This window comes from Lissotriton helveticus, chromosome 12 (assembly GCF_964261635.1).
Source record: "Lissotriton helveticus chromosome 12, aLisHel1.1, whole genome shotgun sequence".
Lineage (NCBI taxonomy): Eukaryota > Metazoa > Chordata > Amphibia > Caudata > Salamandridae > Lissotriton > Lissotriton helveticus.
The window spans coordinates 503,205,636-503,219,120 of record NC_136073.1 but is presented as its reverse complement, the minus strand read 5'-3'; the positions used below and the strand labels follow the sequence as shown (position 1 = coordinate 503,219,120).

The 13,485-nt window shown below is 43.1% G+C and overlaps 1 long non-coding RNA gene across 1 annotated transcript in view; it reads right to left on the bottom strand.

The window, feature by feature from the left end:
- The window catches only part of LOC144799596 (uncharacterized), a 313,426-nt gene that overhangs the window by 167,228 nt on the left and 132,713 nt on the right, over positions 1-13,485 (bottom strand). The gene's annotated exons all lie outside the window — the stretch shown is intronic.

Here is a 13,485-nt window from a genome sequence, read left to right as displayed (position 1 = left end):
AAAGTTTGAGGATGACCCTGCAAGAAGGGCCAGTTCCAACACAACCCCCTTCCAGCCTAAAGCCAGGGTAGACCAAACGATACCTCGATGGTATTCCCTGCTTAAGGCGATAGAACACGGAAACTGGCCCACACAGCAGGGCAGTCCTGTTCTATGCCGTCCTAAACCCAGTTGGATCACTCTATCCATACTCTCAGGGTCCATCATGCCAATCCATGTGGAACCCTTCTCCTCACCTGTGGACACCACCTGTGCAGCACCTAACCTTAATTTCCTCACAGGTGTGTCCCAACAGACCGCCAGCAAGCCACAGTGACCACCAACAGTGATCGGGGATGAGACCCAGGCCTCATGCCTCTCAGGGCGCTCAAACCTCTGTGGCGTCAGAGGGTGGGGGGCAGTAGCCCCAGGTGCTTGGCACCCTTTGTCCACTCCCTCTCTTGTCAGGTCAGGTCTGACACTCTGGCACTGACCCACCAGTCCTGGACCTGTATCCAGTGGCTGGACAGGAGGCTGTGGTGGGCTTCCCCACACCCGGTCCTCCTCTTCCTTGGGGCTCTGTACCCTCCCACCTGGAGCGGTACCCCCTTCTAGAATAGCCAGGGCACCTGTGGCAGGTGTCCCGCACCATTCATCCACCAGTTCAGGGGTGCTATCCTGCAACTGGTTTTCCAGGTCAGGGGGGATACCCCGGCCCTGGCCCTCAAACCTAGGCTCCCAAGCCTCCAGGTCAGACAACACCTGAACCTGGCTTCCCCACCCAGGGACTAACCCCTGCAGTGGAACACTTGCCTGGCACGCCAGGACTTCTGGGGACTCACATAGTACCCCCTTGAGGGTGACACACAACTCATGTGTCCTGTGACAGTTTGCCTGGCGCAGATCACCCGACCCCTGTCCACTTGACAGTGCGGGAAGATCCCCCAGGACAGAAGTGAGGTCACCATGGTCACTCACTGGGGACTCAGCCCTTCTGACTGGTCCCTGACCCACTGGTTCTCCCACTGGGGACTCCTCCCCCCTCTCATTCCTCAGTCTGGACTTCTTTACCCTCCCAAATGGAGCGGCACTGCCAGACACCCGAACTGATGGAGGCCCGGTTACAGGCACTCCCCGTTCAACAGACACTAGGAGATCCTCCTCAGATGGCCTACAAGTACAGTCTAGGCCCCCAACCTGGTGTTCCCTCGAGGAACCCTCCAAGCCCTGAGACCGGGTTTCGGGCACCGTGAGACACACCGTCCCACACTCATTCCTTCTCCACTGAGACTGGACATGAGCCCCTACACCCCTCCCACTACACTGGGACCTAACCGGGTTACACTGAACCTCTTCCACCTCACAGGTCTGGAAGACATCTAAGCCACTCCTTTTGGGATCACTCCCCAATGCCTCCTCAGACTCTCTGGAATCCACCAAGAGGTCTGCCTCCAACGCAAGCTCTCTGGGGTCAGAGAACTCACACTCCACCGGGTGTTGGCATAGCTTTGGAAAACAGGGACTTAAAATATGCTCTCCAACAAATGAATCACCCAGCCCCCCACAGTTGTTAACCACGCTACCCTTTGCCTCACCCTCCAGTGCCTCACACAAGTACCCCACACCACTCTCCTGAGACTGGCAAGACAGTATCTGACTGCCTCTGTCACACAACCCACACTCTTCTGGCTGGTCTTCACACACACACACCAAGGTTTCTACCATGGGGGAACCCCTCTCCCTGTACCTCTCATCTAGAGTCAGTAGAGTGTCCCTCCCACCACTGGGAATATGGTCCCCTGTGCCAGTCCCCCAATCTACTTCAGGGACACTGCACTCCACTGGAACTACATCATAAACCTGAACCCCCTGGTGTATGTCGACCCCCTCCCTCAAGTCAGGCGCCACATCTCTGGGTGTTTGTACCTTTCTTTCCACACTAGATATCATAATCATGCTGCCACCATCTGAGCTGGACTCCACCTCCAACTCAGCAAAGCTCCTTCCTTGAGCATCCCATTTTTCTTTCTGGGCTAAGGCCCACCGGATCATACCTTCCTTGCTTAGCCGGTCTAATTCTCTGCACCTTTGCTCAGCAGCAAGGAGCCACTCATCTTTCTGTTCTTCACTATCAGAGAAGTCCTCCTCCTCAGAATCATCTGCTAATGTTGCTTCCTAAATTCTGGCCTCATGGGAATACAGGCATGCCTCAAGATCCCTCCTTGTGGAACCTTTCTCCACAGGCAGCCCCCACTTCTTGCAAAAGGCTTTTATCTCCTCTTCTGTGTAGATGCACAGGTGAAAAAAGTTGACTTCCATTTTGGCAGGATTTTACAGGTGCAACACTTAGCCAGAGTCTCAATATCCAAAAATACTTCCAGGAGGACACCGGAAAAAACAAACAGTATGTGGTGGCGTAGTGGTCTGCACTCACTAGTGATGTACACCAATTACTGTGGGTCAAGTACAAATACAAGTTCAAATCCCACCGCCTGACCACCAATGTTAGATCTGGGGGTCTCTAGTTGGCAGAGGTAGGTACCACCGTCCAAATAGGGACCCTTGCTTCTAGTCAGGGCAAGGAGATAACCCTCTGAGATAACCTCCGCTCACCCTCTAGGTAGCTTGGCGCGAGCAGTCTAGGCTAACCAGAGGCAATGCGTAAAGTATTTGTACCAACACTCACAGTAACACAGTGAAAACACCACAAACTGATTCCACAACAGTTTAGAAAAATAAAGGTATTTCATCTAAAACTACACAAGACCAAAACGATAAAAATCCAACATACACAGTTCAAATATGGTTTCAAAAAGAGTTCTTAAGGTTGCGTTAAAATTCTTCAGGTTGCGGCAAAAATAACCACCGATGCGTGAAAAGTTCACAGTTGCGTCACGTTTACTCACAGTACCTTTAGTTGCAACAAAGTTCCAAAAAGCAGAAGCTGGTGCAGTGGAAAACAAGCGATGCGTTGCTCCTGAGACCCTGGGGAGGCGATGCGACAGCCCCGCTGCAGCAGCAGGCGTGTTGCGACGAATCCGGTCTGTATGGGGAGGAAGGCCACTTGTATGGATTCCGGTGCGTAGGTTCCGTAGGAAGTCTGTTCTCGCAAAGGCACGATGCGACGATCTCGAAGGGGCTGCGACGATCTCCGGGGCGACGATGCGCGGTCCAGCGGTGATCCTCTCTCTCGCAGCTCCTCGATGCGATGATTCTGCGACGACTCTCGCAGTGACGTGATGCGGTCCGCAAGCAAGCGGTGCGGCGTTCTCACCCAGCGACGACAGGCTCTGCGACGATACTCGCAGCGATGTTCGATTCTCCCGCACCGGTCTGGTGCGTCCCGCAAATGAAGGATGCGACGTCTCTGGCAGCGGCGTCAGGCGCTGCAACGATCTCGACCTCCGTAGCGGCGGGAAACTTCTCGCACTGTCGGGGATGCGCTCCGCAAGCGAGCGATGCGACACTTTTCAGATTCAAAACTCACTCAAGCTTAGTTTCAAGCTTCCCAGCACAGGTCCAACCTCCAGAGGCCCCACAACTGGATCAAGCACTCTAGGAGGGACAGAACTCTCTCAGCAGAGTTCAGGGAAGCTGGGGGTGAAGTCCTTTTGTTCCTGGGACTTCAAAAACAGGGAGCCAGCTCTTCTCAGGCCCTTGGAGATTCCTTCAAGACAGGGGACACAGCACACAGCAAAGTCCTTCCCCTCTCCTTGGCAGCAAAGCAACAGCAGGTCAGTCCAGCAGAGCAACAGCAGGACAATCTTCCTTCTTCAGAGTCAGCTTTCTCCTTGGCAGAGGATCCTTCTTGATTTCCAGGATGATCTAATTTTCTGTTGTCAGGGGTCCTGTACTTATACCCCTAAAGTCTTTGTTCTCTTGGTGCATGTGGGCCCTGTGCCCGGTCTGAACCAGTTCTGGGTGGATCCTGAGTACTTTGTTTTGCTGGCTGCATCTTTCCTTTCAGAGTGAGGGGCAGGATCCTCAGCCGCCCAGCAGGGGGGTGGAGCCAGCATTGTGGAAGGCAGGCACAGCCCTATTCAGCCCAGGTGCTAACCACTCCCACCACTCCAGTTGCAACTCCAGTCATTCAGCCTAGTGCTGACTCATCCATCCTGCTGGGGAATTCCCCAGCCCCTGTCACTCACAAACCAGACAGTCAATACACAAACAGGCCCAGGCACACAGAAGAGTCAGACAAGAGAACAGCAACTTTCTAAAAGTGCTGTTCTCAAACACAGGATTTAAAAACAACCTTTCCTAAAAGATGTGTTATTAAATTCTGAGTTCAGGGATACTAGATACTTATGTCCTATCTTGTTCCTATGGGAAGAAATGCTGTTAACCACTGTAGCCAGCATCCCCCATGTTAACCTATGGAGCAAGATAGCCTTACAATAGTGAAAAACGAAAATGGCTGTAATTCACTACCAGAACATGTTACCTGCCCCAGTACATGCTCTACCTTTCACATACACTGCACCCTGCCCAGGGGGGTACCTTGGGCCTTCCATAGGGGTGACTGATGTGCACGAAAAGGGAAGGGTTAGGCCTGGTCAGAGGGGACACTGACCAGGAGGACATGGCAGTTCTAAACTGCCCATAGGCACTGCAGTGGAAGGCCTGAGACACCATTTTAGGGCTACTCATGTGGGTGGCACAATCAGTGCTGCAGGCCCACTAGTAGCATTTGTCATCACCAGCCCTGGCACACCCAGTGCACTTTACTAGGGACTTCATGGTGATACAAATATGCCAAACATGTATATCCAAGCAGAATAGCAATTTACATAGAGAGCATATGCACTTTAGCACTGATCAGCAGTGGTAAAGTGCGCAGAGTCCTATTGCCAACAGCCACGGGTCAGGAAAAATGAGGGAGGAAGAAGCAAAAAGTTTGAGGATGACCCTGCAAGAAGGGCCAGTTCCAACAGCAGCTCTCTGCGACATTGAATGGACCAGTAGAATTTCAGAAGTTCTATCTTTATTAAAAAGTGTGCCAATGCTAAGGCTAGTGGAGTGGCCGGGATCCCGGCGGAAGTGTACACGGTATTTCAAGAAGAACTACTTCTCTTTTTAGCAAAATTGTTCAATCAAATACAGGAGGGTATAGACATCCCCAAAGATTTCAAAGAATCAATGCTAGTAGTCTTCCTTAAAAAGGATAAAGATCCCTGCAACCCCAACTCTTATTGTTCTATTAATGGTAAAATGCTATTTCCACTCCAATCAAAACCGTCTTGGGGCAGGTGTCAGATACTATATGGGTGACATTTGCTATTGCCGCTCAGATCTAAACCAACTTGGGGAAGGTGTTGGACACTAATGGGATGATATTTACTATTACTGCTCCAATGTAAACTAATTTGGGGAAGGTGTCGGACATGAAAGAGGTGGGGTTTACTATTCCCACTTCAAGCTAAACCAACTTGAGGAAGGTGTGATACTGAAGAGGTAACAATTACTCTTTACACTCCAATCTAAGCAAGCTTTGGGAAGGTGTCGTACAAAAAACAAAGGTGACATTTGTTCTTCCCACTCCAATCTAAATCAACTTCAGGAAGGTGTTGAACATTAAAGGGGAAACATTTACTGTTTCCACCGCAATCTAAAGCAACTAAGGGAAGGCGTTGGACACTAAAGGGATGAATTTTATTGTTCCCACTCTAATCTAAACCATTTTGGGGAAGGTGCTGAGCATTAAAGGGTTGACAGTTAATATTGCCCCCCAATCTAAGCCAACTTGATCAAGGTGTTGGACACTAAAGGGGTAGGTAGCACTTACTATTCCCACCCCAATCTAAACCAATTTGAGGAAGGTGTCAGACACTACAGGGGTTACATTTACTATTCCTACTCCAAATTAAATAAAATTTTGAGGAAGGTGTTGGACAATAAAGGGGTGACAATTACTATTCCCACTCCAATCTAAAACATCTTCGGAAAGGTGTCAAACACTAAAGGGGTGGCATTTACTATACCTGCTCCATTCTAAACCAACTCGGGGAAGGTGTTGGACACTAAAGGAGTAACATTTACTATTCCGCTCCAATCTAAACCAACTTGGAGAAGGTGTCAGACACTAAAGCAATGACATTTACTATTCCTTGTCCAATCTAAAGCAAATAGGGGAAGGTGTCGGAAAATAAAGGGGTGACATTCATTATTCCCGCTGCAATCTAAACCAGCTCAGGGAAGATGGTGGCGAATATAGGGGTGACATTTACTGTTCCCACTCCAATCTAATCTAATTCAGTGAAGGTATTGGATATGAAAGGGGTGATATCTACTATTCTCACTCTTACTATATTCACTCCAGTCTAAACCAACTTGAGGAAGGTGCTGAGCATTAAAGGGGTGACATTTACTATTCCCATTCCAATCTAAACCAATTTAGAGAAGGAAGGTGTCGGACACTAAAGATGTGACATTTACTATTCCCAATCCAGTCTAAACCAACTTAAGGAAGGTGTTAGATGCTTAATGGGTGGCTTTTAGTATTCCCACTCCAGTCTAAATCAACTTGAGAAGGTGTTGGACACTAAAGGGGTGACATTTACTATTCCAACTCCAATCTAAATGAACTTGAGAAGGTATTGGACACTAAAGGCGTGACATTTACTATTCCAACTCCAATCTAAATGAACTTGGGAAAGGTGTTGGACACTAAAGGGGTGACATTTACTATTCTTACTCCAATCTAAACCATTTGGGGAAGGGGTTGAACACTAAAGGGGTGACATTTATATTACCACTCTAGTTTTAATCATCTTGGGGAAGGAGTTGGACATTAAAGGCATAGCATTTATGATCCCACTCCAATCTAAACCAGCTTGGGGAAGGTGTTGGATGCTAAAGGGGTGACATTTACTATTACCGCTCCAATCTAAACTAATTCAGGAAAGGTGTTGGACACGAATGAGGTGACATTTAGCATTCTCATTCCAACCTAAGCCAACTTAGGGAAGGTGTTGAACACTAAAGGGGAGACATTTCCAGTTTCTGCTGGAGTCTAAACCATCTTGGGAAGGTGTTGAACGCTAAAGGGGTGACATTTACTACTTCCACTCCAATGTGAACCATCTTGGGGATGGTGCTGGACACTAAAGAGGTGACCTTTACTACTCCCACTCCAGTATAAGCCAACTTAAGGCAGGTGTTCAACAGTAAATGACTGACATTTACTAGTACCACTCTAATCTAAACCAACTTAGGGATGGTGTTGGACACTAAAGGGGTGACATTTACTACTAACACTCCAGTCTAAACCATGCTGGGGAAGGTGTTCAATACTAAACGGGTGATATTTACTGTTCTCACTTTTTTCTTAAGACAATTTGTGGTTTGTGTTGGACACTAAACAGGTGACATTTACTACCATTCCAATATAAAGAAACTTGGGGAAGGTGGTGGACACTAAAGGTATAACATTTACTTTTCCCACTACAATCTAAACCAACTTGGGGAAGGAGTTGGATGCTAAAGGTTTGACATTTACTATTCCCACTCCAATCTAAACCAGCTTGAGGAAGGTGTTTGACACTAAAGTGGAGACACTTACTATCCCACTCAAATCTAAATCATCTTGAGGATGGTGTCGGAAACTAAAGGGTTAACATTTACTATTCACACTCCAATATAAACTAACTTGGGGAAGGCGTTCAAAGACTAAAAGGTAAAGGCTTCAAATATTATCACTCAAGTACAAAATAAAACTTTTTGTCTAGAATATTAAATAAGTAAATTACAAGATACACAATTTATACTACATATTTCCTCATTTTAGTCAATTATGTAATTAATAAAAATATTTAATGAAAACACACTCATTTAGGCTATTAATCTTTATATAAGAATTTAACTTGAACATTGAACATGTATATTTTAATTTAAAAAAAATATTTCCTACCATTCATAAACATTAAAAAATACAATTAGATAGAATTCAAATAAATCATAAAAGTATATCTTATTTAACATGAATTTTAAAAATATTTCAAAAAATATTATAAAAACATACATTGTAAAATTCAAAATTATTAATTGACATATCTTTCAATTTACTAACTTAAAATTTACAATTTAAATACATCTTTTTTAGAAATCTCACCACCCTGATCCCCTAACAACCCAACATCCTGCTACTAAAAAAAATACAATAATTAATTCCGAACACTAATACAATTTAAATTACAAATTTAAACAATTTAATAAAGAATAAAGTAGGAAAAGTAAAACCAAAATAACTATACAATCAAATTAAATTAAATACAATATGTTACATACTAATTCACACTAAAAATGACATTATATTCAGCAATATTTACTACATCGATATTTTTAGCAAGGATATTAAAAACAACACCAAAATCAATATTTTTTACCTTTGTTGATTCCTGTTCATGGTATCTTTGAATTCCAGGTATTCTTGACATGATATTTTTGCAGAACAATATTTTGTCCAAACACCCACTCAAGATTAATGGAATACATCCTGGTGTCTTAATGTTTATACGTCTCTTTAAAAGTCTGGTCAATTATTATAAGTTCAAATATTTAATAGATAGAGTCAAAGATGATGTCATTATTTTTTATTGGTAATATTTTTTTCTTTTCACTTTTTGTAAAAATAACTTTTAAGTATAATAATGCCCCAAAGCTGAAAATACCTTCTGTGTCTCTTCCCCTCCTTCAATCCCATTCTGTCAGTGTACACTCCTAGAGCACCACTTTGACTTGTATTTTTAGAAAAGACGCACTACTGAGCTAATGTTTAAGGTCTTTGATTCTCACTCTATAGGCTAAGGGTTCACGTGCTATTGTCTCAATGTGTATCTGTCTGTTCAAAGGTGTAGACAATTGCAAACAATTCAATGTTTCAAGGGATGTAGTGCAAGGTGATCTCGTTCTTTATAGTTGACGCATATTTATCTTTTCACTTTGTCTGAAAGCATCTCTTTTTATGTATATCATTCACCAAAGCATTAAAAAAACTCTCTCACTCTCTCTCTCCACAATTCCAATGCATACTATTAAATGATGTAGCTATTAGTGTACACTCACACATGGCACCTCATTGACTTTTGTCTTTGGCTTAAATGTCAGAGCTAAGTTTTGACACTAGGCAGATTCTCTTGTGACCTAGTGGTAAAGTTGTAGTAAATTACTCCCCAGGAGGTGTTGATAAAAGTAGTTTATTTGATAACAGACTACACAGCTCATCATCTGCCGGTCACATCTACCTCCAAGTCAGTTGACTCCCAGCATTGAAACATAACATTCCACAGATGACCAGATGCAGTGACATCATAAATACAGTGACATCTGTAAGCAAGTGTCTAGGTAAGATGTAGCTGAGAATACATATAATATTATGTAGCATAGAATATAACATAGGTCTTAAGTGTTTATTGTGGAGGTTAAATGTTTAGGTCGTGGCATGTTAATGGTCATAAGTCTGGCCAATTACAAAGAGTTCAAATGTCAACAGTTATAGTAGAAGATGATTTGATTTTTTCTTCTTGACACTTTTTAATTTCAGTTTGTCTAAAAATATGTTTTAAGTGTATCATTCATCAAAGAATAAACAAAACCAGCCTCTTTCTCTGTTATTGGCTATTGCTTGTACTTCACAATACTCAAAGGTAAGGTGGCCATGGCTTCAACATCCACCGCTCTCACAGAGAACAAGGTGGCTTCAGTCCAACCCCTTGATTCCCGTGGGCAAACTTCCACCCCAATTCCTACATGGGAAACCCCCTGGTAATAATTTCTTCTTTTTATCCTGCTTGCTTCCCCTTTTGTATAAAAGGGATTGCACACCCTTACTTAGGTTCGCTCCCTGAGACTTTTCAGACATCCTAGTGTGCACCCACCAGTCAGCTGAGTTGTTATGAACTAGTCCTACCGGCATCAATTGAAGCTCAAATATAGGCGAGGGACTAACGCAATGAAACAAAAGTGGCAAGTTTAAGGTTGGGGCCTTTTGACAGGTTCAGAGTAGGAAAGGATGATGTGTGTGGGGAAAACCTGACAAGCTACAGAAAATGCTGGCTGTTGAAGAGCGGAATGACTAGGAACTGGTGCGGGATTGGCAACTGGTAATTACGGCATGCAGAGACAGTGAAGGGCACAGAGGACCAGATGCATAAGAAAGAATGATAAAAGCAGCAGTCCAATGTGTAGCCAGCCAAGAGCATTCATTTTCTGTGCTTTATCTATCACCTCCTCCATTGCTTAATGTTTAGACCTGTATGTGAATTGGGCAGAAAACAAATGTTATTTCCCGAATATCCATTCAACAACACTATACTACAACACTGGCGTGAAGGGTGCTTCACAATAAGTCAGCAAAGACAATTTTTAACAACTATAAGCACGTTGTCCCAATATTTTATTGTTCCTCCTCTTTGTTATTCATGTATAGCTCCCGATCTATGACAGTAATTTATATTTCCTGCTAACCAAATAGCAAGAGCGAAGGTGTGTTAATTAATCCAATGTTATTATACATTTAAACACCTTTGAGAACGATAAAACAAATCACTCTGTAATAAGCATTACATATAGAAATATTTCCCCCCCAAAATCTGCCTATCTTTATAAACTATTACTGAATGGAGTTTGAACTAGTTATAGGAGACCAAGCACTATTGAATTTTGCTTTAAATACAAACACACAAGTTCTATGATATATCACTTGCTAACAAACACATTGATCTGTTATAGGTGTTGCTATGGCTGGGTCATTTTCTTAATTGTCAATATCTAATACTATTATAGAATCGTGTACATTGTTTGTTTTGAGACGAGATGAGTAAAATGTTCCTTTGAGCTGTGCCGTTCATGACAGTAACATTAAAGATATCTTAATGAGAAAGATGTATCTATGATAATAATTAATTAAGAAAAGCAATCTGCCATAAAAGAAATCTCCTCTTGAGATAAAAAGCATAGCAAATTATGTACACGCCAAAGCTCATTAAATACAGGAGAAATTTAATTAACTAGCATCTCATTTTGAAAGAAAGGAAAATCAACTGGTTGCGTGCATTGTCTTATGTTATACAATTCAAATATAAGAAATGGTTTGACTAATAACAATTTAGACATACACATGCTATTATTTTAAGTCAGCACTTATAATCAACGTCTTGTCAAATATTATGTAAATATGATGAGTAAAGCCATCGAAAAATGTCAGAGATATTTAATAACTTAAGATTATGTACCTAATTAAAGAGGACCTGCCAGTTGTAGAGAAGTTTGACAACTATTTTCCGACTTCATTATTTTCTTTTGAATACGGTCATTATATATTTTCCTTGAGTATACATAAACTGATCTTTAATCATTAATATCTGAATTTAGATGTTGCAACTCAAGCTGGAATACTAAAAGTGAAGAAGTTGCTTCTTGATGAGATGTTTTTTCACTATTTTGCATTGACTGAATTCTGCATTGAGAAGGTACACAATATTTTATTTCCATTGTTAATATAATACTGCGATTCAGAAATACTTTAATAGAACATGTATAAAATGATTACACATTTGTTAAAAAAAAATAACTCAGGCCCAGACTAAGGGCCTCATTATGATGGTGTTCAGACATTCGTCTGACCACCATCCTGACGGAAATGGGAGTGCCCGACTACATGCAGGAGGTTCCGCCATCGCTATTAGGATGCGACCGCCTTCAAGGCCTTCACAATGTGTTTCTTTTGTATTGAGATCCGAGGGGAAAGGGGAGCCCGCTATGGGTTAACCGACATGAAACGGCTGGCAGACGCTGACATTGTTATCCCTACGGTGGTGCCTGAGCAGGCATCGCCATCATTGTAGGAATTACAGTCCATCCGATGGTCCAATAGGCTCCTTGAGCCCGTCGGATTAGTGTCAGACGGTTTCTCCCCTGCCGCCCGCCTTTATGATACGGCAAGTGGGCTTGCAAGGTCAGATGGCGGTGTGACTGCCAACAAAGGCCTATTAGTGGCATTCCCAATGCCGTCGTAATAAGGAGCTTAATTCTCTTGTAATGCAGCTCAGCTGCCCAACGCTACTTGAGAAAGGAGAATATAGCACTCTCCTCTCTCCTCCCTTGCAGCAGCTCAAAATCAGGCAGCTGTGGGCCATGTACACACCTTTACACCATAGTGCAAGGGTGTTAGTGTGAGTGTAGCATAGGTTTTCTACATAACCTTTCCAGTACAAAATACTATGCTTAGGCTAACTTTATATCTTTCCCCCTTTGTACTTGTGTTGCACAGTGCAGCGCACATGCAAAAGCCAGAAGAGGAAGGAAAAATAACAGCATTTCTCCTTGATAGTGCCTATAATAGGAATTACGTGAACCCCTGTCTTCTTTTTTAAGTGGATAGATTTTTGCATCAAAATCCATGGAACGCTCCCTCTGCGGTAAGTAATGGAATGCAGCGCTATGTTGTTACTTTCAAGTTAATTTCCAGCGTAAAACAATTTCTTTGCTCAGGAAAGGTAATTGGAAGATAAAAATATTTTATGTCAATTTGCTTAACTTTTGTGATGCAGGTGAAAAAACATGGCACAAATTCTTAGTAAATATACCCCTCAGTATCTCACTCTGCTCCCTGTTTAAAAAGCAGAACACGTATCTTCTGATTTTGCATTGGAGCAGGCTGCCTGCAAAAACCCTTATTGGTGTTAAAGAATTACAAACTATGAAGACTACACCATAAAGCCAACTCGATGAAGAGTTGCTTGTTGATCAGGGCATTGAGACTTCCCCTCCACCACAAAACAATATCCGAGTCACCTACTTGAAAAAGGAAGTGTAAATCAGAAGACATTCTCATTTAATAACATGTATGGTAAGAATACCTACTAAATAACCAACTCGGACCATTCATTTATATTTTAAGTAGAAATTAACATTTTTCTCAATTTTTCTAAGGAGTAGCCATTTCCTGCTGATCTCTTGGTCCCAGTTGATTGAATAAGCTGCAGGATAGACTTTCAGCAGATGTGTCTTACAAAGGTGAGTAGTAGGTGCTTCCTTTTGAAAGCTCAAATCACGACTCCAGACCAAACTTTCCATGACTGCATATTTTAATTTAAAGCAGAACTGCCTTATGGTGATCTTGAGCCAGAGATAACTAGGAGGAGAGGACGGTTGGGTTTTGGAATAAGAGAATTGGGATCCAATACCACCTATAATCAATAACGTGTCCACCAAAAGTCCCCCCATTCATTCCCACCCCTAACTTCCATTAACTTAGCAGGTCAAAATATATCATATATGGTAGTAGGAACAGTCTGGTGTTCTCTATCATCTCTTACAGCATGGGAAGTTTATTGGTGTTGTTTGTCCCCCTCCCTCTCCTCTCTGTAGCCCCGTTTGCTGTTCTGCAATTATCCAATCATCTCAATCTGGTCGCCCTCTATTGACTCCACTTGTGCCTATGTCATAGTACTCCAGGATAACACGTCATACAACACCCTCTTGTCCCCTACGGGATCGCCACATAGT